Source organism: Oncorhynchus masou, unplaced genomic scaffold, assembly GCF_036934945.1.
Source record: "Oncorhynchus masou masou isolate Uvic2021 unplaced genomic scaffold, UVic_Omas_1.1 unplaced_scaffold_486, whole genome shotgun sequence".
Lineage (NCBI taxonomy): Eukaryota > Metazoa > Chordata > Actinopteri > Salmoniformes > Salmonidae > Oncorhynchus > Oncorhynchus masou.
The window spans coordinates 59,093-86,089 of record NW_027011254.1 but is presented as its reverse complement, the minus strand read 5'-3'; the positions used below and the strand labels follow the sequence as shown (position 1 = coordinate 86,089).

The window sequence follows — 26,997 nt, the reverse complement described above, 5'->3', positions numbered from 1 at the left end:
TTTAAAAGAGAAAACATTAAAAAAACTGTTCATAGTTAAAAGCTTGGTTTGTTTAATGCCAGAATCATTATTTTACATTTTAAACAATTCAATGGTTTTGCATTTCTTTTTTACAATTGTTTTTTTTATTTTTTACAATATGTACCACATGTATGTCTGCATCATACAACAGCAGATCCAAGTTGTCATAATGTATATACACTGTAGATAAGAGGACTTGGGGTTAAAGGTTAGAGAGAGGAGACAGGAAGAGCTATTGGGGTGGAGGCTTTATAAAACAAAACACAAATACACATGAATCCAGTCAGGATTGTGCTCAACGAACACACACACACACACACACACGCACAGCCACGTGCCGGCAGTCACACACCCCAGAACTTCCCGCTGTGCCAGAGATAGCAGCTACCTCAAAAGGCAAAGACAAGTCACACACACTTAGTGGCAGTTCTGTCCAACACACACAGAGAGGAGGAGACTAGAACCACAGTCGCTTGAGAGGGGAGGGGCTACTATACAGGAAGGCTTCTCGGCCTCAGGACCCCAACACACCTCTAGTAACAGGAGGGGGAGGGGCTACTATACAGGAAGGCTTCTCGGCCTCAGGACCCCAACACACCTCTAGTAACAGGAGGGGGAGGGGCTACTATACAGGAAGGCTTCTCGGCCTCAGGACCCCAACACACCTCTAGTAACAGGAGTGGGGAGGGGCTACTATACAGGAAGGCTTCTAGGCCTCAGGACCCCAACACACCTCTAGTAACAGGAGGGGGAGGGGCTACTATACAGGAAGGTTCTAGACCTCAGGACCCCAACACACCTCTAGTAACAGGAGGGGGAGGGGCTACTATACAGGAAGGCTTCTAGGCCTCAGGACCCCAACACACCTCTAGTAACAGGAGGGGGAGGGGCTACTATACAGGAAGGCTTCTAGGCCTCAGGACCCCAACACACCTCTAGTAACAGGAGGGGGAGGGGCTACTATACAGGAAGGCTTCTAGGCCTCAGGACCCCAACACACCTCTAGTAACAGGAGGGGGAGGGGCTACTATACAGGAAGGCTTCTAGGCCTCAGGACCCCAACACACCTCTAGTAAAAGGAGGGGGGAGGGGCAGGTCTGTCCCATTTCCCCACCACTCAGAACACATGGCCAACACAGTTTTCATCCCAGTGGTCGAGACAGGCTGCTGGTGAGCCTCCAGTCTGTTTGTGCTATCATTCCAAGTCGTTGTCATGCCAACCACGAGGAAAGGAAGGAACACAGGAAGGAGGGATGTCGGAGAAGGAGGAGGGAATAAGTGGCTTTTTAATATTTTACATTTATCTTTTTTTATGAAAGCAACAGAGGGGGAGGTGCCAGGTTGAGGTTGGGAGGGTTTGATTGGCCGGCCTGGTGGACGAGTCATCATCCAATCAGCTCGGGCCACGACAGCAAAGTAGAAATATCTAGTGTGTGTGAAATGTGCCTTGAGCGTGTGTGTGTGTGTCGATGTGCGTGTGTGAAACGTGCCTTGAGCGGTGTGTGTGTGTGTGTGTGTGTGTGTGTGTGTGTGTGTGTGTGTGTGTATCCGGGGACACTCAGAGCATCCGGTTGCGTTTATGGGCGGGGCGAGTCTGTGATGGCGTCACTGCACTGGGCAGACGCCCTCTTCCTATTGGCTGCAGCGGTTGCCGCGGCGTTCTCCAAATGGAGCGCCATCTCCTCGGCGATGAAGGTGTTCAGGTCGGCGTCGTGGAGACCGTTCCTACGGTTACGACCCGGCTGCTGAGTGACGGGGCTGTCGCGTGTTAGGTGCGTCGGAGAGCCAGGGGCACCGGAGCGAACGGATATACTGGCCATCGCCCCACTCAGGCCTGGAGGGGGATTACAACAACATGAATAATATTAGTAAACAGGTTATTACAACACAGGCGTCAGTAAAAGAAATCACTCAGTGTCTCTCCACATCTACACAGAGAGAGACAGTTCCGTGGTTGCAATGGACATTGTTTTAAGCATATTTTTTTTAAATGACCGTCTTGAGTGTTTGAGCTATAATATCTGGTGAATTTGACCTATGGAGTTTCTGGACTAATGGCCAGTCAGTCAGGGTTTGGCTCGGTAGTTAGCTGGACTAATGGCCAGTCAGTCAGGGTTTTGGCTAGGTAGCTAGCTGGACTAATGGCCAGTCAGTCAGGGTTTGGCTAGGTAGCTAGCTGGACTAATGGCCAGTCAGTCAGGGTTTGGCTCGGTAGCTAGCTGGGCTAATGGCCAGTCAGTCAGGGTTTGGCTCGGTAGCTAGCTGGGCTAATGGCCAGTCAGTCAGGGTTTGGCTACGGTAGCTAGCTAGGGACTAATGGCCAGTCAGTCAGGGTTTGGCTAGGTAGCTAGCTGGACTAATGGCCAGTCAGTCAGGGTTTGGCTAGGTAGCTAGCTGGACTAATGGCCAGTCAGTCAGGGTTTGGCTAGGTAGCTAGCTGGACTAATGGCCAGTCAGTCAGGGTTTGGCTAGGTAGCTAGCTGGACTAATGGCCAGTCAGTCAGGGTTTGGCTAGGTAGCTAGCTGGACTAATGGCCAGTCAGTCAGGGTTTGGCTAGGTAGCTGAGCTGGACTAATGGCCAGTCAGTCAGGGTTTGGCTAGGTAGTTAGCTAGCTGGACTAATGGCCATGGCCAGTCAGTCAGTGTTTGGCTAGGTAGCTAGCTGGACTAATGGCCAGTCAGTCAGTCAGTGTTTGGCTAGGTAGCTAGCTGGACTAATGGCCAGTCAGTCAGTCAGTCAGGGTTTGGCTAGGTAGTTAGCTAGCTGGACTAATAGCAAGCCAGTTTGTTTGTCTTGGCTAGGTAGTTAGCTGGCTATGCGGTCGTTTGAATGATGCATCAATACAGCCCTGGTTCCATGAACGATATGGACTGTGGTGGGAGGAGTTGAGAGAGGCCTCGTAAGGGCCTGTTCCTGGCTAATGCAGAGGTTCAGCTGTCTCACCGTGCACCGTGCCGTGTCTCACCGTGCCGCACCGCCTCACCGTGCCTCACCGTGGATCACCGTGGATGACCGTGCCTCACCGTGCCTCACCGTGTCTCACCGTGTCTCACCGTGTCTCACCGTGTACCGTGTCTCACCGTGTACCGTGTCTCACCGTGCCGCACCGCCTCACCGTGCCTCACCGTGGATCACCGTGCCTCACCGTGCCTCACCGTGCCTCACCGTGCCTCACCGTGTCTCACCGTGTACCGTGTCTCACCGTGTACCGTGTCTCACCGTGCCCCGTGTCTCACCGTGCAGTGCGATGGCCTCTCTGAAGGGCTGCAGGTCAGCCTCGACAGACGACCCGCTCTCCGTGGACGGCGGCCTGCCGGGTGACATCACAGAGAGGGCGTGGCCGTGTTTGGGTGTCTGTGCATCGCGACGGGGTTGCGTGGGGGCGGGGCCTTGCCACACAAAAAGCTGATGAGGTCCTCCCTCCTGATGTTTCTCCTCCTCTTCTTCACCCAGGCCAGCATGTCTTTGTTACGACGCTGGTACGCTCGCTGGACCCCCAACTCATAGCTCCGCTGAGTGGGACTCTAGTGACTCTGTGAGGGGGAGAGAGGGAGAGAGGTTGGATTGGGGGGGGAGACAGGTTTCACAGAAGAGATAAATCAAGTAAATTTACCACATTAACATTACAGGTAGAATTAGTCTCCAAGACTTACTGTGGTAAGACTTACTGCAGGTAGAATTAATAGCAGGTAGAATTAGTCTCCAAGACGTTTACATGACTTACTGCACTAATAGCAGGTAGAATTAATCTCCAAGACGTTTACATAATGACTTACTGCACTAATAGCAGGTAGAATTAATAGCAGGTAGAATTAATAGCAGGTAGAATTAATAGCAGGTAGAATTAATAGCAGGTAGCATTAGTCTCCAAGACGTTTACATAATGACTTACTGCACTAATAGCAGGTAGCATTAATAGCAGGTAGCATTAATAGCAGGTAGAATTAGTCTCCAAGACATTTACATAATGACTTACTGCACTAATAGCAGGTAGCATTAATAGCAGGTAGAATTAGTCTCCAAGACGTTTACATAATGACTTACTGCATTAATAGCAGGTAGTATTAGTCTCCAAGATGTTTACATGACTTACTGCACTAATAGCAGGTAGCATTAGTCTTCAAGACGTTTACATAATGACTTACTGCACTAATAGCAGGTAGCATTAATAGCAGGTAGCATTAATAGCAGGTAGCATTAATAGCAGGTAGAATTAGTCTCCAAGACGTTTACATAATGACTTATTGCGCTAATAGCAGGTAGAATTAATAGCAGGTAGAATTAATAGCAGGTAGTATTAATAGCAGGTAGTATTAATAGCAGGTAGTATTAATAGCAGGTAGCATTAGTCTCCAAGACGTTTACATAATGACTTACTGCACTAATAGCAGGTAGAATTAATAGCAGGTAAAATTAATAGCAGGTAAAATTAGTCTCCAAGACGTTTACATAATGACTTACTGCGCTAATAGCAGGTAGCATTAATAGCAGGTAGCATTAGTCTCCAAGACGTTTACATGACTTACTGCGCTAATAGCAGGTAAAATTAATAGTAGGTAGAATTAATAGCAGGTAGCATTAGTCTCCAAGACGTTTACATAATGACTTACTGCACTAATAGCAGGTTGAATTAATAGCAGGTAAAAATAATAGCAGGTAGCATTAGTCTCCAAGACGTTTACATAATGACTTACTGCACTAATAGCAGGTAGAATTAATAGCAGGTAGAATTAGTCTCCAAGACGTTTACATGACTTACTGCGCTAATAGCAGGTAAAATTAATAGTAGGTAGAATTAATAGCAGGTAGCATTAGTCTCCAAGACGTTTACATAATGACTTACTGCGCTAATAGCAGGTAGCATTAATAGCAGGTAGCATTAATAGCAGGTAGCATTAATAGCAGGTAGCATTAATAGCAGGTAGCATTAATCTCCAAGACGTTTACATAATGACTTACTGCACTAATAGCAGGTAGAATTAATAGCAGGTAAAATTAATAGCAGGTAAAATTAATAGCAGGTAAAATTAATAGCAGGTAAAATTAGTCTCCAAGACGTTTACATAATGACTTACTGCGCTAATAGCAGGTAGCATTAGTCTCCAAGACATTTACATAATGACTTACTGCACTAATAGCAGGTAGAATTAATAGCAGGTAAAAATAATAGCAGGTAGCATTAGTCTCCAAGACGTTTACATAATGACTTACTGCACTATAATAGCAGGTAGCACTAATAGCAGGTAGAATTAATAGCAGGTAGAATTAGTCTCCAAGACATATCCAAAACGACTTACTGCACTAATAGCAGGTAGAATTAATAGCAGGTAGAATTAGTCTCAAAGACATTTCCAAAACGACTTACTGCACTAATAGCAGGTAGAATTAATAGCAGGTAGAATTAGTCTCAAAGACATTTCCAAAACGACTTACTGCAGTAATAGCATTGAAACTGAGCTCAATAGAAACATCCCTCCTCCCTCACATACAGGGCTGTATTTGACAGTGCACAACGTAGAAAGCATCTTGCAACGGAAAACAAGCATTTTCTATTGGACAGGTTCCCCACATCGGAACGTTCTCTTCCCTTTTCCTCCTTAGTGAACAGGACCCTGGTGGTCTAGCTACAGCACGGAGTATGGGTGTGTGGCTAGGGAAGAGAGGAGGGGAAGAGAGGAGGGGAAGGGTTAGGGTGGTAGACTGTGTTTGTCGTTCATCCGAGTGTCCCCAGGGAAACCCTAGCCTGACAAAAACACACGACACTCAACAGTGTGTCACACAGCCACAAGACAAAAACACACAATAAAACAAGTTAAACTCAGCATTTAGTTACCTTTGTATAGGTTGGTGACGGCAGTAGCTGCGTTCTGGAAGGGAACCCAGAGAGACAGACCCTGCTGTTGACAAACTCTGTCTGAAAACACACACACAAACACACAAGGAAAATGTTAACAACCGGAGCAACTTGACATTCACAAAACCAATGCATGCCATTAATTCCATGCTTGTGTCTAACATACGACATCGTCTGGCAAAAACAGCGACTTTTTTTCCAGGCCCGTATAACTTTGAATAGACAACTTTCTCTACTTTGACCCTTCAACTTGGCTAAGCAACGCCATTTTGTCTGACTGAGCTGCATCAGTCCGACTTCACTGTGTTTATATGCCTTAGACCAAACCTATGGCAAAGAAACCAAGCGACAGTTATCTAGTTAGCTTAACACTGGCTTGGGCCCCACAAAAAACGAGCAAAACTAATCTAGTTATCACGGCATAGTGGTTGTTTCACTAGAGACGTGGATGTAGAATACACCCTCAATATTGTGATAAACTAGTAGAATAGCAATTATACAGTAAGTCGGATAGATAACATTAGTCATAACCCAATCGCCATTTTGTCCGAGTAACGCATTGATCAGCGTTATAATAATTCACCGCGTCGTTTTTAAACTGATTGACCAGACAAGGTGAATGGTCAAGTGTTGTGAATGTGCCAAGAGGACCGAGTGTCAAACAAAAACAGAAACAGCTTGGTGATTAATAATAATAATAATAATAAATAAAATAGTTATTTTCAACACAACTCCTCCCTGCGCTTCGCCATTTTGTTCTGCGTTACGGTCAGACTGCAAAGTTAACTCGAGACAAAAATTGTCAAAACTCGACATTAATATATATTTTTTTGAAAGGATTAAACAAAGAAATGCAAATCAAATCACTTGAACGATGTGAAGAGGCCAAACTATAATTAAAAAGTTGTACATCTATGATATCTTTAGTTAGTTCCCGAGCTACAGCGACAGTACTGTCCCTGGACCTGACAACTAGATAACTCAGCAGGGGGTTAAGATGACAATCTGTACATTATTCTTAGACAATGTTAGTTAGAAATGTAGCTAATATATAAAACTAATAGACTACAAGTAGGGTCTAAAATGGTTGCCAAACAAAACAAAAAGAGCAAACTAGATCGCCTTTAATGTCCTTTGTTTGCCTTGCCACTCGAGTCTATCTGATAGCTTTTTTAATGCTAATTGTCAGCTATCTTAATTAGCTAATACTAGTTGCTAATGAAGTATTATTCCGGACCTTTGTATAGCTGTGCGACCGCAGTGGCTGAATTTTGGAAAAGATGCCATAGTTTCTGCTGACTTTGCTCCGACTCGTCGTCGCTCGGCTCCTGTCGCTCCGCTTCGGCCAAACACTGCCGCTCCCATTTGGAGAACCAATGTTCGGGACCGTGCTCCTGGATCTCCGCTTCGCCCTCCTTCTCCTTCTTCTCCTCCATAATAAATCGCAATTAAGCGTCTATTACGTTACGGTTTATTATATGTGGGTACCCCCCTCCCTCCCTCCCCTCCCGTTTTTTAAAACTTCCTTATAGATGTGAATACTAATCGGATGGATTGGTAACTAGCCGTGGAAACGCTAAAAATAATAATTTTAAAAAGCCCAGCTGTTGTTGAAGTTAGATCCGCATTGTGAAAACGTCGGGTGTCTAAACGCAGATCGCCCCGGCACTAAACAAACTGAAGGAGTCGTCGACTGAGAGAATCTCTTTAAAAAAAAACACATGTCAACATGCTTGTTAACTGAAACCCCGCCTTTTTTCTCACCATGCTTAAAAACGATTGGCCTGCAGTGGTTGCTTAGGGCGTGGTTCTGCGAATTATTCTCAAGTCTTCATTGGATGTAAAAGGGAAGAGATACGTCATAGAACAACAACGTTGATCCCGCCCCCCCCCTCCTTTGACTGTCAAACGGTGTCTGTCCAGAGGGAGACGTGTTATCAGGTTCCTGGTGGATGGCCTTACCCTCATGCAAGTTGACGTTTAACACGGTTAAGGTTATGCTCAGGGTTGTTAGGGTTCAGTTTATGGACGTACCAAAGATCTCGGATAACTATCCGCGCGGATGGAAGTTTACAAACTATATTATTTAGCCTCAAATTCTGGCCTACAGTCAGAAAGTAGCCCAATAATTAAAAAAATAAAAATAAATGACCCCCTTTAGTAGACCAGCCAACCTGGACAAAGTGATTTCTTTTTTTGTTTGCTTGTTACAGCTTGTCATCCATGCGAGATCAAACAATAATGTTAGATCCATAAAGTTAGGCCAGATAATAGCTTACATTTAGATTTTTAAGGCAATTTTAAAAGGGGTTTCAAAGGTCAAATCTGGTTAAAATGGCCAAATTTTTTTATAGATTTTTTAAATTTAACTAGGCAAGTCAGTTAAGAAATAATTCTTATTTAAAATGACAGCCTAGGAACTGCACTGTTCAGGGGCAGAATGACAGATTTTTACCTTGTCAGCTCGGGATTCAATCCAGCAACCTATCGGTTACTGGCCCAACACTCTAACCACTAGGCAGATATATATATATATATATATATATATATATACTGGTACTTTATATATAAGTCAAAAGTTTGGACACACCTACTCATTCAAAGGTTTTTCTTTATTTTTTTTACATTTAGTAACCAAAAAAAGTGTTGAAACAAATCAAAATACACTATATAATTTAGATTCTTCAAAGTCACCATCCTTTGCCTTGATGACAGCTTTGCACTCTTAGCATGTATATAAATATGTATATATATGTAACGGATGTGAAACGCTAGTTTAGTTAGCGGTGCGCGCTAAATAGCGTTTCAATCGGTGACGTCACTTGCTCTGAGACCTTGAAGTAGTGGTTCCCCTTGCTCTGCAAGAGCCGTGGCTTTTGTGGAGCGATGGGTAACGACGCTTCCCTGGGGGTCCCTGGTTCGCGCCCGGGTATGGGCGAGGGGACGGTTTAAAATTATACTGTTACATATACAGTGGGGCAAAAAAGTATTTAGTCAGCCACCAATTGTGCAAGTTCTCCCACTTAAAAAGATGAGAGGGGCCTGTTATTTTCATCATAGGTACACTTCAACTATGACAGACAAACTGAGGGGAAAAAATCCAGAAAATCACATTGTAGGATTTTTAATTTATTTATTTGCAAATTATGGTGGAAAATAAGTATTTGGTCAATAAAAGTTTAACTCAATACTTTGTTATATACCCTATGTTGGCAATGACATTGGTCAAACGTCTACTACTGTTCAATCTCAGACACTGACCACACTTTAGCTAGTTAGCATTTGAACTGTATGAAAGGGTACATTAATGCATCCATCCCATAGTCTAAGTGTTATAGACTTTAGCTAGCTAGTTAGCATAACAACTGTATGAAAGGGTAAATTAATGCATCCATCCCATAGTCTAAGCGTTTTAGACTTTAGCTAGCTAGTTAGCATAACAACTGTATGAAAGGGTACATTAATGCATCCATCCCATAGTCTAAGTGTTATAGACTTTAGCTAGCTAGTTAGCATTTGAACTGTATGAAATGGTAAATTAATGCATCCATCCCATAGTCTAAGTGTTATAGACTTTGGCTAGCTAGTTAGCATTTTAACTGTATGAAAGGGTACATTAATGCATCCAACCCATAGTCTAAGTGTTTTAGACTTTAGCTAGCTAGTTAGCATAACAACTGTATGAAAGGGTACATTAATGCATCCATCCCAGTCTAAGCGTTATAGACTTTAGCTAGTTAGATAGCAGAGCAGTAGATGAAAACATAACGTTGTTTGTATTCCTTAGCCTAGATAACTGTTTGTACAGTATGTTGACTTTGGCGTCTACTTCAGACTTCATCGATTTGATCAAGGATGAGCATAAGAGCCTTGAAAAGGGGAGAAGACCACTATCAGTCTGGCCACGTGGAGAAGACCACTATCAGTCTGGCCATGTAGAGAAGACCACTAGAAATCTGGCCATGTAGAGAAGACCAGTATCAGTCTGGCCATGTGGATAAGACCACTAGAAGTCTGGCCATTTGGAGAAGTGCAGCTATAGTGAGTGGTTTGGTTTGGTCAGGGCCAGCATGAGGGATACAGGTTATTCTGTGTCGGTGACAGGAGCTATTAAGTTCAGTTTGAGCATCTTAGTAATATAATGTGTCCAATACAGCTGTCAACATTCTACAAGGAAAGAGACACTTTGTCAATTATATCATCATTAATCAGGTTACCCCGGAAACTAGCCTTAGATGAGTGATAACTCAGTTCTAGAAGGTTGTCATTGATGAGAATTCATTTTTTTAAATGACTGACATTGTATACTGAACCAAAATATAAACGCAACATGCAAATAATTTCCCAGATTTGACTGGAGGACAGTTCAATTAATTAATTGAAAAATGTATTTGGCCCTAATCTATGGATTTCACATGATATGCCCTCCCAGCCATGCATGAGCCTACCCACTGGGGAGCCAGGCCCAACCAATCAGAATAACTTTTTTAAACCTTATTTAACTAGGCAAGTCAGTTAAGAACAAATTCTTATTTTCATCGACGGCCTAGGAACAGTGGGTTAACTGCCTGTTCAGGGGCAGAACGACAGATTTGTACCTTGTCAGCTCGGGGGATTAGGACTTGCAACCTTTACGGTTACTAGTCCAATGCTCTAACCACTAGGCTACCCTGCCACCTCTACACTCTAACCACTAGGCTACCCTGCCTCCTCTACACTCTAACCACTAGGCTACCCTGCCACCTCTACACTCTAACCACTAGGCTACCCTGCCTCCTCTACACTCTAACCACTAGGCTCTAACCACTCAGGCTCTAACCACTAGGCTCTAACCACTAGGCTCTAACCACTAGGCTCTAACCACTAGGCTCTAACCACTAGGCTACCCTGCCTCCTCTACACTCTAACCACTAGGCTCTAACCACTAGGCTCTAACCACTAGGCTACCCTGCCTCCTCTACACTCTAACCACTAGGCTCTAACCACTAGGCTCTAACCACTAGGCTACCCTGCCACCCCAAGTCCATCAGCTGTTCGGCGGCTGGTCTCAGACCATCCTGCAGGTGAAGAGGCCGGATGTGGAGATCCTGGGCTGGCATGGTTACACGTGGTCTGTGGTTTTCTGTCCGGTTGGAGGAACGCCAAATTCTTTAAAACAACGTTGGAGGCGGCTTATGGTAGATAATTGAACATTCAAGTCTCATTCAACAGCTGCTCTGGTGGACATTCCTGCCGTCAGCATGCCAATTGCACGTTCCCTCCAAACATGAGACATCAGTGGCATTTGTGATGTGTGACAGAAGTGCACATTTTAGAGTGACCTTTTATTGTCCCCAGTAATGATCGTGCTGTTATTGTCCCCAGCGGAAGGTGCACCTGTGTAATGATCGTGCTGTTTAATCAGTTTATTGATATACCACATCTGTCAGATGGATGGATTATTTTGACAAATGAGAAATACTCACTAACAGGTGATGGAAACAAATTTGTGCACAAAAAAAATTGAGATAAATATGGACCATTTCTGGAATATAAATTTTATTCAGCTCATGAAACATTGGACCAAAACTTTACATATTTTCTGTTCAGTATAGTTTTCATGACAAGAGACAAAATCTTCAAAAGGCACAGTATTTATTTATTCTGAGTGGTACATGCCCTCACAGTCTGGATCTGTAGGCTCCTTCCCACAGTATTTATTTATTCTGAGTGGTACATGCCCTCACAGTCTGGATCTGTAGGCTCCTTCCCACAGTATTTATTTATTCTGAGTGGTACATGCCCTCACAGTCTGGATCTGTAGGCTCCTTCCCACAGTATTTATTTATTCTGAGTGGTACATGCCCTCACACAGTCTGGATCTGTAGGCTCCTTCCCACAGTATTTATTTATTCTGAGTGGTACATGCCCTCACACAGTCTGGATCTGTAGGCTCCTTCTCACTATTATGATTGATATGGCAAGTGGTAAAATCCCAAGTTATTAATTAAAAGTTTATGGGGAAACAACTGTCTATAAAGTGGGGGGGGGACAGATGACAAAGAGGGAGGGCATCAAGGAATTCAAAATGTCTACAGGGAAGGATGTACAAGAGTCAGGGCTTTGTGGTCACAGGGTGTGGGATCCTGGGTGCCCCTCACCAGACGGTCTGGGTGCCCCTCACCTGACGGTCTGAGAACCTGGGTGCCCCTCACCAGGCGGTCTGGGTGCCCCTCACCCGAACGGTCTGGGATCCTGGGTGCCCCTCACAGGATGGTCTGGGAACCTGGGTGCCCCTCACCAGACGGTCTGGGAACCTGGGTGCCCCTCACCAGACGGTCTGGGAACCTGGGTGCCCCTCACCAGACGGTCTGGGAACCTGGGTGCCCCTCACCAGACGGTCTGGGAACCTGGGTGCCCCTCACCAGACGGTCTGGGAACCTGGGTGCCCCTCACCAGACGGTCTGGGAACCTGGGTGCCCCTCACCAGACGGTCTGGGAACCTGGGTGCCCCTCACCAGACGGTCTGGGAACCTGGGTGCCCCTCATATGACACACACTAGACTCCCAGAATCATTCATATGACACACACTAGACTCCCAGAATCATTCATATGACACACACTAGACTCCCAGAATCATTCATATGACACACACTAGACTCCCAGAATCATTCATATGACACACACTAGACTCCCAGAATCATTCAGATGACACACACTAGACTCCCAGAATCATTCATATGACACACACTAGACTCCCAGAATCATTCATGACACACACTAGACTCCCAGAATCATTCATATGACACACACTAGACTCCCAGAATCATTCATATGACACACACTAGACTCCCAGAATCATTCATATGACACACACTAGACTCCCAGAATCATTCATATGACACACACTAGACTCCCAGAATCATTCATATGACACACACTAGACTCCCAGAATCATTCATATGACACACACTAGACTCCCAGAATCATTCATATGACACACACTAGACTCCCAGAATCATTCATATGACACACACTAGACTCCCAGAATCATTCATATGACACACACTAGACTCCCAGAATCATTCATATGACACACACTAGACTCCCAGAATCATTCATATGACACACACTAGACTCCCAGAATCATTCATATGACACACTAGACTCCCAGAATCATTCATATGACACACACTAGACTCCCAGAATCATTCCATATTACACACACTAGACTCCCAGAATCATTCATATGACACACACTAGACTCCCAGAATCATTCATATTACACACACTAGACTCCCAGAATCATTCATATGACACACACTAGACTCCCAGAATCATTCATATGACACACACTGAACTCCCAGAATCATTCATATGACACACACTAGACTCCCAGAATCATTCATATGACACACACTAGACTCCCAGAATCATTCATATGACACACTAGACTCCCAGAATCATTCATATTACACACACTAGACTCCCAGAATCATTCATATGACACACACTAGACTCCCAGAATCATTCATATCACTAGACTCCCAGAATCATTCATATGACACACACTTAGACTCCCAGAATCATTCATATGACACACTAGACTCAGAATCATTCATATTACACACACACTAGACTCCCAGAATCATTCATATGACACACTAGACTCAGAATCATTCATATTACACACACTAGACTCCCAGAATCATTCATATTACACACACTAGACTCCCAGAATAATTTATATGACATACAAGCAGCCAACTAAAGTAACGTTGTTAAAGTAAGTTCAATCACAAAGACTGGTCTGAGTGCACTAACTAGCCAACCAAGGTACCTAACTAGCTAGCCAACTTTAGCTAATGTAGCTAACTAGCCAACCAAGGGACCTAACTAGCTAGCCAACTTTAGCTAATGTAGCTAACTAGCCAACCAAGGTACCTAACTAGCTAGCCAACTAGGAGCTAATGTAGCTAACTAGCCAACCAAGGTACCTAACTAGCTAACCAACTTTAGCTAATGTAACTAGCCAACCAAGGTACCGAACGAGCAAGTCAACTTTAGCTAATGTAGCTAACTAGCCAACCAAGGTACCTAACTAGCTAACTTTAGCTAATGTAGCTAATCTTAGCCAAACCAAGGTACCTAACTAGCTAGCCAACCAAGGTACCAAACTAGCTAGCCCACCAAGGTACCTAAATAGGTAGCCAAGTTTAGCTAATGTAGTTAACTAGCCAACCAAGGTACCTAACTAGCTAGCCAACCAAGGTACCTAACAAACTAACTAACTAACTAGCCAACAAAGGTACCTAACTAGCTAGCCAACCAAGGTACCTAACCAGCTAGCCATCAATAGCTAATGTATCTAACTAGCCAACCATGGTACCTAACTAGCTAGCCAACCATGGTACCTAACTAGCTAGCCAACCAAGGTACCTACTAGCTAGCCATCATTAGCTAATGTATCTAACTAATAACCAAGGTACCTAACTAGCTAGCCAAACTTAGCTAATGTAGCTAACCAACCAAGGTACCTAACGAGCTAACCAACCTTAGCTAATGTAGCCAACTAGCCAAACCAAGGTACCTAACTAACTAGCCAACCAAGGTACCTAACTTACTAGCCAACCATGGTACCTAACCTACTAGCCAACCATAGTACCTAACCAACTAGCCAACCATGGTACCTAACTATTAGCCAACCATGGTACCAATGGTAGCCAACCATGGTACCTAACTAGCTAGCCAACCATGGCAATTAACTAGCTGTAGGCCAACCATGGTACCTAACTAGCTAGCCAACCATGGTACCTAACCCACTAGGCAATATTTAGCTAAGCTTTGTTAGTTAACATTAGCTTACCGTTCGAGCAGTCAGACCTTTTCTAAGCGGCGACACGCTAGCCAACCAACTGTCATTGCCATGGTTCCTGACTAACGTGGGCTGGCGTGTCTGACGGATATCGACTGTGCCGTTTGCAGCGCGCCCTGGACTTTCGGGCTAGAAAGGTCGAGGGCCTGAGTCCTGCTTCCTTCCTGTTTCATTACACTGGTGTCAGAAGTGGATCGACTCCCTGCGTCCACGACACTGCGCGTGCTTGGACGGTGAGAGTGCGTGGCGTGCGCGCGCGCGTTCCTGTAAAGACGTAGAGTCGCAAGCCAGCGCGAGGACGCGCCTTTGAAAAGGAGGATGAGTGTAACGACCGGTGGGGTTTAATTAATAAGGGCGAGAAGGTCGAGGGTTCGAGACCTGCTTCACTACAATACGAACGGTGAGTCAGCATTAACCAGCTAGATAAATATCCCTTCCCTGGTGGGCTAATGGTGGCTAGCATGTCAACACATTAAAAAAGTTACACAAATTACTTTTATTATTTTATTTCTAAACCGCATGTGTACTTATTGGAGTAAGTGGTTACAACCCGGTATAAAGCACAGAAACATACTCTGGTCGACGGTGAGACCTAACGTTACTATTTCAATATAAAAGCCAGAAGGTAAATGTACAAACATTTATAGTAATGTGAAAATACTAAGGTAGTTAGCTAGGTAATTTTGTAAAATAATAAACAAAAATACACATGAGAAATACACAATATCAATTACTTACGCGAGAGAAAAAAGAGTCTATAATATTTACCAAGGGTTACTTGATACTTGTTGATGAGAGTTTGTATGAGAAATGTGTCTTGAGGGAAAAGCTTTGACAGGATGTGTAGTTCTGAATGATAGCCACATTAGCGGCTAATTAGCGTTTCATTTTCGGGAGGTAAATACAGGTGAATATATTGATAAAAGGTATTTTGTCCAAGAGAGATTTTGGTTAGCACAACGTAAGACTACATGAAACAGACCTGGTATGAAGTATTTAAAAACATCTCAGGTAAAGAAAATTAGTGTAGAAAACAATTGGAACCATTTCCTGGTTTTACCCGCTAGGTTATATAGGGTATTATGACCCATACTGTTGTACTCTATAGTCTGATTATGAAGATGTACACAGGTGAAGACCAATGATGTAGATGAACCCTAGATGACTGACAGGCTCTCTGTGTTGAAGCCACCACTCAGCCATCTAAATACACTAGATGACTGACAGGGGCGCTGTGTTGAAGCCTCACTCAGCCATCTTGGTACTACTCCTCTACTGTGGGGTTCTGTTACTACATTTATTATGTCTACTGTGGGGTTCACCCCTACTGTGGGGTTCTGTTAATACATTTATTATGTCTACACCTCTACTGTGGGGTTCTGTTATTATGTCTACATTTATTATTATGTCTCTACTGTGGGGTTCTGTTACTCCATTTATTATGTCTACACCTCTACTGTGGGGTTCTGTTAATACATTTATTATGTCTACACCTCTACTGTGGGTTCTGTTACTACATTTATTATGTCTCTACTGTGGGTTCTGTTACTACATTTATTTTGTCTCTAATGTGGGGTTCTGTTACTACATTTATTATGTCTACACTTCTACTGTGGGGTTCTGTTACTACATTTATTATGTCTCTACTGTGGGGTTCTGTTACTACATTTATTATGTCTACACCTCTACTGTGGGGTTCTGTTACTACATTTATTATGTCTCTACTGTGGGGTTCTGTTACTACATTTATTATGTCTCTACTGTGGGGTTCTGTTACTGCATTTATTATGTCTACACATCTACTGTGGGGTTCTGTTACTACATTTATTATGTCTACACCTCTACCTCTACATGTATTATGTCTACACCTCTACTGTGGGGTTCTGTTACTACATTTATTATGTCTCTACTGTGGGGTTCTGTTACTACATTTATTATGTCTACACCTCTACTGTGGGGTTCTGTTACTACATTTATTATGTCTACACCTCTACTGTGGGGTTCTGTTACTACATTTATTATGTCTACACCTCTACTGTGGGGTTCATTTATTATGTCTCTACTGTAGGGTTCTGTTACTACATTTATTATGTCTACTGTTACCATTTATTATGTCTGCACTGTGGGTTCTGTTACTACATTTATTATGTCTACACCTCTACTGTGGGGTTCTGTTACTACATTTATTATGTCTCTACTGTGGGGTTCTGTTACTACATTTATTTTGTCTCTACTGTGGGGTTCTGTTACTACATTTATTATGTCATTATTGTATCTACTCTGGGTTCTGTTACTACATTTATTATGTCTCTACTGTGGGTTCTGTTACTACATTTATTATGTCTACACCTCTACTGTGGGGTTCTGTTACAACATTTATTATGTCTCTACTGTGGGGTTCTGTTACTACATTTATTATGTCTTACTGTGGGGTTCTGTTACTACATTTATTATGTCTACACCTCTACTGTGGGGTTCTGTTACTACATTTATTATGTCTACCCCACTGTGGGGTTCTGTTCCACATTTATTATGTGGGGTTCTGTTACTACATTTATTATGTCTACACCTCTACTGTGGGGTTCTGTTACTGCATTTATTATGTTACACCCCTACTGTGGGGTTCTGTTACTACATTTATTACTGTGGGGGTTCTGTTAGCATTTATTATGTGTCTACTGTGGGTTCTGTTACTACATTTATTATGTCTCTACACCACTACATTTATTTTGGGGTTCTGTTACTACATTTATTATGTCTACACCTCTACTGTGGGGTTCTGTTAATACATTTATTATGTCTCTACTGGGGTTCTGTTACTACATTTATTATGTCTACACCTCTACTGTGGGGTTCTGTTACTACATTTATTATGTCTGTTACACATTTATTATGTGTCTCTACTGTGGGGTTCTGTTACTACATTTATTATGTCTACACTCTACTGTGGGGTTCTGTTACTACATTTATTATGGGGTTCTGTTTACATTTATTATGTCTCTACTGGGGTTCTGTTACTACATTTATTATGTCTACACCTCTACTGTGGGGTTCTGTTACTACATTTATTATGTACCACTTTACTGTAGGGGTTCTGTTACTACATTTATTATGTCCACTGTGGGGTTCTGTTACTACATTTATTATGTCTACACCTACTGTGGGGCTCTGTTACTACATTTATTATGTCTACCACCTCTACTGTGGGGCTCTGTTACTACATTTATTATGTCTACACCTCTACTGTGGGGTTCTGTTACTACATTTATTATGTCTACTCCTCTACTGTGGGGTTCGTTACTACATTTATTATGTTCTACTGTGGGGTTACTCCATTTATTATGTCATCTCTACTGTGGGGTTCTGTTACTACATTTATTATGTCTCTACTGTGGGGTTCTGTTACTACATTTATTATGTCTCTACTGTGGGGTTCTGTTACTACATTTATTATGTCTACACCTCTACTGTGGGTTCTGTTACTACATTTATTATGTTCGCTACTGTGGGGTTCTGTTACTACATTTATTATGTCTACATCTCTACTGTGGGGTTCTGTTACTCCATTTATTATGTCTACACCTCTACTGTGGGGTTCTGTTACTACATTTATTATGTCTACACCCTACTGTGGGGTTCTGTTACTACATTTATTATGTCTCTCTACTGTGGGGTTCTGTTACTACATTTATTATGTCGCTACTGTGGGGTTCTGTTACTACATTTATTATGTCTACACCTCTACTGTGGGGTTCTGTTACTACATTTATTATGTCTCTACTGTGGGTTCTGTTACTACATTTATTATCTACTGTGGGGTTCTGTTACTACATTTATTATGTCTCGCTACTGTGGGGTTCTGTTACTACATTTATTATGTCTCTACTGTGGGTTCTACTACATTTATTATATGGCTACTGTGGGGTTCTGTTACTACATTTATGTTCTGTTACACCTCTACTGTGGGGTTCTGTTACTACATGTATTATGTCTACACCTCTACTGTGGGGTTCTGTTACTACATTTATTATGTCTACACCTCTGACACGTTTATTCTGCAGATACCTTAATGGATACTTTTAAATTATAATATGTTAAACATTAAAAAACAAATATACATATATATAGTATTTAAGCATTTTCCTTTAAGTATCAGAGTATATAATTATGTCCTTGAAAATGTAATTCCATTCATTCCTATGGAGGACTGCTCCTTACCGGGGAGTTCCAGCCATGGCCGACCGGGTCGCTTCAAGTCACTCAGTTGCAAATACATAGTCAGCAATCTAGGGTTTATATACATCATTGGTGAAGACAGGTGTTTGTTGCACGTGCTCTCCTGTTGTCAATGCCCATAAACATGTCAAGGCCGAGGTTCAAAGTTCAACATCCTGCCCCTCTGGTAGGGCGTGGCCACACCCATGCCCCTGTGTGATTGGTGACGGGGCGTAAAGAGGCCGGGGCAGGGCAATCTGGGATACGTTGCCTTGAAGTTAGAACATAGATTAGATAGCTTCTGCAGCAGACAACTCCTCTCTCTCTGTCTGTCTCTTTATCTATCTAACATAATTTCTTCTCTGTTCCCTTCTTTTCTCTCTGTCTCTCTCTCTCCCTCTCTCTCTCTGTCTCCTCTCTTCTCTCCCTGCCCTCTCTCTCCCCGTCTCTCTCGCTTTATCTAACATTTCTTCTCTGTTCTTCTTTCTCAGTCTTCTGTCTGTCTCTCTTCTCTACCTCCTCTGTCTCTCTGTCTGTCTCTGTCCCTCTATCTCCCTCTCTATCTCCTGTCTCTGTCTCTCTGTCTCTCTCTCTCTGTCTCTCTGTCTCTCTCAGTGAGGAGGATGTATAAGCCCCAGAATGGGTGAGCCAGGCAGCCCACAGGAGCCCAGCAGCAGATGATCCAGAGGTGATATTCAGGCCTGGTCCAACCGTCTCCTCCAGACTACACTACTCTGTCATGGAGAGCAATGGACTCGTCGCAAGAGAGGACCTGAGAAACACATCCTCAAAGACGTCAGGTAGGGGTGTGGGGACATCAGGGGGGGGGGGACATCAGGTAGGGGTGTGGGGGGGGACATCAGGTAGGGGTGTGGGGGGGTGGGTGTGGGGGGTGAGAGACATCAGGTAGGGGTGTGGGGGGACATCAGGTAGGGGTGGGGCACATCAGGTGGGGGGGGGGGGACATCAGGTAGGGGATTTGTGTGTGTGTGGGGGGGGGGGGGTGAGAGACATCAGGTAGGGGTGTGGGGACATCAGGTCCTAGATCAGTGGTTAGTATCTACAGTGTCTACAGGTCCTAGATCAGTGGTTAGTATCTACAGGTCCTAGATCAGTGGTTAGTATCTTCAGGTCCTAGATCAGTGGTTAGTATCAGGTCCTAGACAGTGGTCTTCAGGTCCTAGATCAGTGGTTAGTATCTACAGGTCCTAGATCAGTGGTTAGTATCTACAGGTCCTAGATCAGTGGTTAGTATCTACAGGTCCTAGATCAGTGGTTAGTATCTACAGGTCCTAGATCAGTGGTTAGTATCTACAGGTCCTGATCAGTGGTTAGTATCTACAGATCAGTGGTTAGGTCCTAGATCAGTGGTTAGTATCTACAGGTCCTAGATCAGTGGTTAGTATCTACAGGTCCTAGATCAGTGGTTAGTATCTTGTCTTCAGGTCCTAGATCAGTGGTTAGTATCTACAGGTCCTAGATCAGTGGTTAGTATCTCAGGTCCTAGATCAGTGGTTAGTATCTACAGGTCCTAGATCAGTGGTTAGTATCTACAGGTCCTAGATCAGTGGTTAGTATAGGTCCTAGATCAGTGGTTAGTGTCTACAGGTCCTAGATCAGTGGTTAGTATCTACAGGTCCTAGATCAGTGGTTAGTATCTACAGGTCCTATATCAGTGGTTAGTATCTACAGTGTCTAAAGGTCCTAGATCAGTGGTTAGTATCTACAGGTCCTAGATCAGTGGTTAGTATCTACAGGGATCAGTGGTTAGTATCTACAGGTCCGAGATCAGTGGTTAGTGTCTACAGGTCCTATATCAGTGGTTAGTATCTACAGGTCCAGGTCCTAGATCAGTGGTTAGTATCTACAGTCCTAGATCAGTGGTTAGTATCTACAGGTCCTAGATCAGTGGTTAGTGTCTACAGGTCCTAGATCAGTGGTTAGTATCTACAGGTCCGAGATCAGTGGTTAGTATCTACATCTACAGGTCCTAGATCAGTGGTTAGTGTCTACAGGTCCTGATCAGTGGTTAGTGTCTACAGGTCCGAGATCAGTGGTTAGTATCTACAGGTCCTAGATCAGTGGTTAGTGTCTTCAGGTCCTAGATCAGTGGTTAGTATCTACAGTGTCTTCAGGTCCTAGATCAGTGGTTAGTAGGTCCTAGATCAGTGGTTAGTATCTACAGGTCCTAGATCAGTGGTTAGTATCTACAGGTCCTAGATCAGTGGTTAGTGTCTACAGGTCCGAGATCAGTGGTTAGTGTCTACAGGTCCTATATCAGTGGTTAGTATCTACAGTGTCTTCAGGTCCTAGATCAGTGGTTAGTGTCTTCAGGTCCTAGATCAGTGGTTAGTATCTACAGGTCCTAGATCAGTGGTTAGTATCTACAGGTCCTAGATCAGTGGTTAGTGTCTACAGGTCCTATATCAGTGGTTAGTATCTACAGTGTCTTCAGGTCCTAGATCAGTGGTTAGTATCTACAGGTCCTAGATCAGTGGTTAGTATTGTCTTCAGGTCCTAGATCAGTGGTTAGTATCTACAGGTCCTAGATCAGTGGTTAGTATCTACAGGTCCTAGATCAGTGGTTAGTGTCTTCAGGTCCTATATCAGTGGTTAGTCTTCAGGTCCTAGATCAGTGGTTAGTGTCTACAGGTCCTAGATCAGTGGTTAGTATCTACAGGTCCAGGTCCTAGATCAGTGGTTAGTATCTACAGGTCCTAGATCAGTGGTTAGTGTCTACAGGTCCTAGATCAGTGGTTAGTATCTACAGGTCCTAGATCAGTGGTTAGTATCTACAGGTCCTAGATCAGTGGTTAGTATCTACAGGTCCTAGATCAGTGGTTAGTGTCTACAGGTCCTATATCAGTGGTTAGTATCTACAGTGTCTTCAGGTCCTAGATCAGTGGTTAGTATCTACAGGTCCGAGATCAGTGGTTAGTATCTACAGGTCCTATATCAGTGGTTAGTATCTACAGGTCCTAGATCAGTGGTTAGTATCTTCAGGTCCTAGATCAGTGGTTAGTATCTACAGTGTCTTCAGGTCCTAGATCAGTGGTTAGTGTCTACAGGTCCTAGATCAGTGGTTAGTATCTACAGGTCCTGATCAGTGGTTAGTATCTACAGGTCCTAGATCAGTGGTTAGTGTCTACAGGTCCTAGATCAGTGGTTAGTATCTACAGTGTCTTCAGGTCCTAGGATCAGTGGTTAGTATCTTCAGGTCCTAGATCAGTGGTTAGTATCTATATCAGTGTCTACAGGTCCTAGATCAGTGGTTAGTATCTTCAGGTCCTAGATCAGTGGTTAGTATCTACAGTGTCTTCAGGTCCTAGATCAGTGGTTAGTATCTACAGGTCCTAGATCAGTGGTTAGTGTCTACAGGTCCTAGATCAGTGGTTAGTATCTACAGTGTCTACAGGTCCTAGATCAGTGGTTAGTATCTACAGGTCCTAGATCAGTGGTTAGTGTCTACAGGTCCTAGATCAGTGGTTAGTATCTACAGGTCCTAGATCAGTGGTTAGTATCTACAGTGTCTACAGGTCCTAGATCAGTGGTTAGTATCTACAGGTCCCAGATCAGTGGTTAGTATCTACAGTGTCTTCAGGTCCTAGATCAGTGGTTAGTATCTACAGGTCCTAGATCAGTGGTTAGTATCTACAGGTCCTAGATCTATCTACAGGTCCTAGATCAGTGGTTAGTAGGTCCTATATCAGTGGTTAGTATCTACAGTGTCTTCAGGTCCTAGATCAGTGGTTAGTATCTACAGGTCCTAGATCAGTGGTTAGTATCTACAGTGTCAGATCTATCTACAGGTCTAGATCAGGTTAGATCAGTGGTTAGTAGTGTCTACAGGTCCTAGATCAGTGGTTAGTATCTACAGGTCCTAGATCAGTGGTTAGTATCTACAGGTCCTAGATCAGTGGTTAGTATCTACAGGTAGATCAGTTTTATCTACAGTCTCCACAGGTCCTAGATCATGGTTAGTATCTACAGGTCCTAGATCAGTGGTTAGTATCTACAGGTCCTATATCAGTGGTTAGTATCCTAGATCAGTGTATCTTCAGGTCCTAGATCAGTGGAGTATCTACAGTGTCTTCAGGTCCTAGATCAGTGGTTATCAATCCTAGATGTTGTATCTACAGGTCCTAGATCAGTGGTTAGTGTCTACAGGTCCTAGATCAGTGGTTAGTGTCTACAGGATGAGATCAGTGGTTAGTGTCTGTCCTATATCAGTGGTTGTATCTACAGTGTCTTCAGGTGGATCAGTGGTTAGTGTCTTCAGGTCCTAGATCAGTGGTTAGTATCTACAGGTCCTAGATCAGTGGTTAGTAGTCCTAGATCAGTGGTTAGTGTCTACAGGTCCTAGATCAGTGGTTAGTGTCTACAGGTCCGAGATCAGTGGTTAGTACAGTGTCTACAGGTCCTAGATCAGTGGTTAGTGTCTACAGGACTATCTGTGGTTGTATCTACAGTGTCTTCAGGTCCTAGATTGTCTTCAGGTCCTAGATCAGTGGTTAGTGTCTTCAGGTCCTATATCAGTGTTAGTATCTACAGGTCCTAGATCACTGGTTAGTATCTACAGTGTCTTCAGGTCCTGATCACTGGTTAGTATCTACAGTGAGGTCCTAGATCAGTGGTTAGTATCTACAGGTCCTAGATCAGTGGTTAGTATCTACAGGTCCTAGATCAGTGGTTAGTATCTACAGGTCCTAGATCAGTGGTTAGTATCTACAGGTCCTAGATCAGTGGTTAGTATCTACAGTGTCTACAGGTCCTAGATCAGTGGTTAGTATCTACAGGTCCTAGATCAGTGGTTAGTATCTACAGTGTCTTCAGGTCCTAGATCAGTGGTTAGTATCTACAGTGTCTTCAGGTCCTAGATCAGTGGTTAGTATCTACAGTGTCTACAGGTCCTAGATCAGTGGTTAGTATCTACAGGTCCTAGATCAGTGGTTAGTGTCTACAGTGTCTACCAGGTCCTATATCAGTGGTTAGTATCTACATCTTCAGGTCCTAGATCAGTGGTTAGTGTCTTCAGGTCCTAGATCAGTGGTTATGTCTTCAGGTCCTAGATCAGTGGTTAGTATCTACAGGTCCTAGATCACTGGTTAGTATCTACAGTGTCTACAGGTCCTAGATCACTGGTTAGTATCTACAGGATCATGGAGTATCTACAGGTCCTAGATCAGTGGTTAGTATCTACAGGTCCTAGATCAGTGGTTAGTATCTACAGTGTCTACAGGTCCTAGATCAGTGGTTAGTATCTACAGGTCCTAGATCAGTGGTTAGTATCTACAGTGTCTTCAGGTCCTAGATCAGTGGTTAGTGTCTACAGGTCCTAGATCAGTGGTTATGTATCTACAGGTCCTAGATCAGTGGTTAGTGTCTACAGGTCCTAGATCAGTGGTTAGTATCTACAGGTCTAGATCATGGTTAGTATCTACAGGTCCTAGATCAGTGGTTAGTATCTACAGTGTCTTCAGGTCCTAGATCAGTGGTTGACTGCAGATGTACAGGTCCTAGATCAGTATCTACAGGTCCTAGATCAGTGGTTAGTATCTACAGTTTAGCTATAACAGTTTTAATGTCTCCATTGGATGGTGAAATCACTGATGTTCCTTTGAGTTTGGAAGGATGCCAGTATGTTGTGACTGGATGAATTGATGTTGTAGTGACTGGATGAATTGATGTTGTGGTGATGTTGGAGTGACTGGATGTATTGATGTTGTAGTGACTGGATGTATTGATGTTGTAGTGACTGGATGTGGTTGTAGTGACGTTGTATTGATGTTGTATTGACTGGTTGTAGTGATGTTGTAGTGACTGGTTGTAGTGACTGATGTTGTAGTGACTGGATGTATTGATGTTGTAGTGACTGGATGTAGTGATGTTGTAGTGGTGTTGCAGTGACTGGATGTATTGATGTTGTAGTGACTGGATGTAGTGATGTTGTAGTGACTGGATGTATTGATGTGGTAGTGATGTTGTAGTGACTGGATGTATTGATGTTGCAGTGACTGGATGTATTGATGTTGCAGTGACTGGATGTAGTGATGTTGTAGTGACTGGATGTAGTGCAGTGTGGTGATGATGTTGCAGTGACTGGATGTAGTGATGTTGTAGTGACTGGATGTAGTGATGTTGTAGTGGTGTTGCAGTGACTGGATGTATTGATGTTGTAGTGACTGGATGTAGTGATGTTGTAGTGATGTTGCAGTGACTGGATGTATTGATGTGGTGTGATGTTGTAGTGACAGATGACTGGCAGTGACTGATGAGTGATTGTAGATGGTGTGATGTTGTAGTGACTGGATGTTGTACAACTGGACAGTGATCTTCCTAGATGTGGCAGTGCTTAACTGGATGTATTGAGGCTAACAAGTTAGTGAGGAAGTCATTGATGTTGTAGTGCTTTGTAGTGATGTTGTAGTGATGGTTATTTTATGGCATGGTGACTGGATGTATTGATGTTGTAGTGACTGGATGTAGTGATTTCTGAGTGACTGGATGTAGTGATGTTCATTTCTGATGGGCTTTTCCAGCGGCATGGTGATGTTGCAGTGACTGGATGCCATCATGGTAGTGACTGGATGTAGGATGTTGCAGTGACTGGTTAAGTGATGTTGCAGTGACTGGATGTAGGATGTTGTAGTGACTGGATGTAGTGATGTTGCTCCTGGATGTAGTGATGTTGTAGTGACTGGATGTAGTGATCTTATCCTCTCCTCTTATCTTATCCTCTTCTCTCCTGTGACTGGATGTAGTGATGTTGTAGTGACTGGATGTATTGATGTTGTAGTGACTGGATGTATTGATGTTGTAGTGACTGGATGTATTGATGTTGTATTGATGTTGGTGTGACTGGATGTAGTGATGTTGTAGTGACTGGATGTATTGATGTTGTATTGATGTTGGTGTGACTGGATGTAGTGATGTTGTAGTGACTGGATGTATTGATGTTGTAGTGACTGGATGTATTGATGTTGTAGTGATGTTGCAGTGACTGGTTGTAGTGATGTTGCATTGACTGGATGTATTGATGTTGTAGTGATGTTGCAGTGACTGGATGTAGTGATGTTGCAGTGACTGGATGTAGTGATGTTGCAGTGACTGGTTGTAGTGATGTTGCAGTGATGTTGTAGTGACTGGATGTAGTGATGTTGTAGTGATGTTGCAGTGACTGGTTGTAGTGATGTTGCAGTGACTGGATGTAGTGATGTTGCAGTGACTGGATGTAGTGATGTTGTAGTGATGTTGCAGTGACTGGTTGTAGTGATGTTGCAGTGATGTTGTAGTGATGTTGTAGTGACTGGTTGTAGTGATGTTGCAGTGATGTTGTAGTGATGTTGTAGTGACTGGTTGTAGTGATGTTGCAGTGACTGGTTGTAGTGATGTTGCAGTGACTGGTTGTAGTGATGTTGCAGTGATGTTGTAGTGATGTTGTAGTGACTGGTTGTAGTGATGTTGCAGTGATGTTGTAGTGATGTTGTAGTGACTGGTTGTAGTGATGTTGCAGTGACTGGTTGTAGTGATGTTGCAGTGACTGGTTGTAGTGATGTTGCAGTGATGTTGTAGTGACTGGTTGTAGTGATGTTGCAGTGACTGGTTGTAGTGATGTTGCAGTGACTGGTTGTAGTGATGTTGCAGTGATGTTGTAGTGATGTTGTAGTGACTGGTTGTAGTGATGTTGCAGTGACTGGATGTATTGACTGGTTGTATTGATGTTGGTGTGACTGGATGTATTGATGTTGTAGTGATGTTGGTGTGACTGGTTGTAGTGATGTTGCAAGCTTGAACAGACCTTCTACTCCCCTTGACCTGATAAATTTAAATAGTTGGAAAACAGTTGCGTTAAAACTCCAGTTCACACTATACTTCTTCCTAGACCTCACGATGCTCTCAGTGCTTAACACCCAGGCGTCATCTCTGTAGGCTAACAAGTTCCTGAGCACAAGTCATTGGTTATGCTTTGTAATGGTAGTTGCTCTTGATTGGTCATTTTATGGCATGGTCACTTTTGATTGGTTGTTCTATGTCATGGTAATTTCTGAGT

At 43.4% G+C, this 26,997-nt stretch overlaps 1 protein-coding gene and 1 pseudogene across 1 annotated transcript in view; one reads left to right on the top strand and one right to left on the bottom strand.

The window, feature by feature from the left end:
* Positions 1-925: 925 nt before the first annotated feature.
* On the bottom strand, positions 926-7,364 carry LOC135535368 (HUWE1-associated protein modifying stress responses-like; annotated as a pseudogene).
* Positions 7,365-19,681: 12,317 nt separating this feature from the next.
* Positions 19,682-26,997, top strand: part of LOC135535362 (broad substrate specificity ATP-binding cassette transporter ABCG2-like) — a 10,301-nt gene continuing 2,985 nt past the window's right edge. Inside the window, exon 1 of the mRNA XM_064962020.1 lies at positions 19,682-19,747. The gene's annotated coding sequence lies outside the window, so the exon portion shown is untranslated. The remainder of the gene's footprint in view (positions 19,748-26,997) is intronic.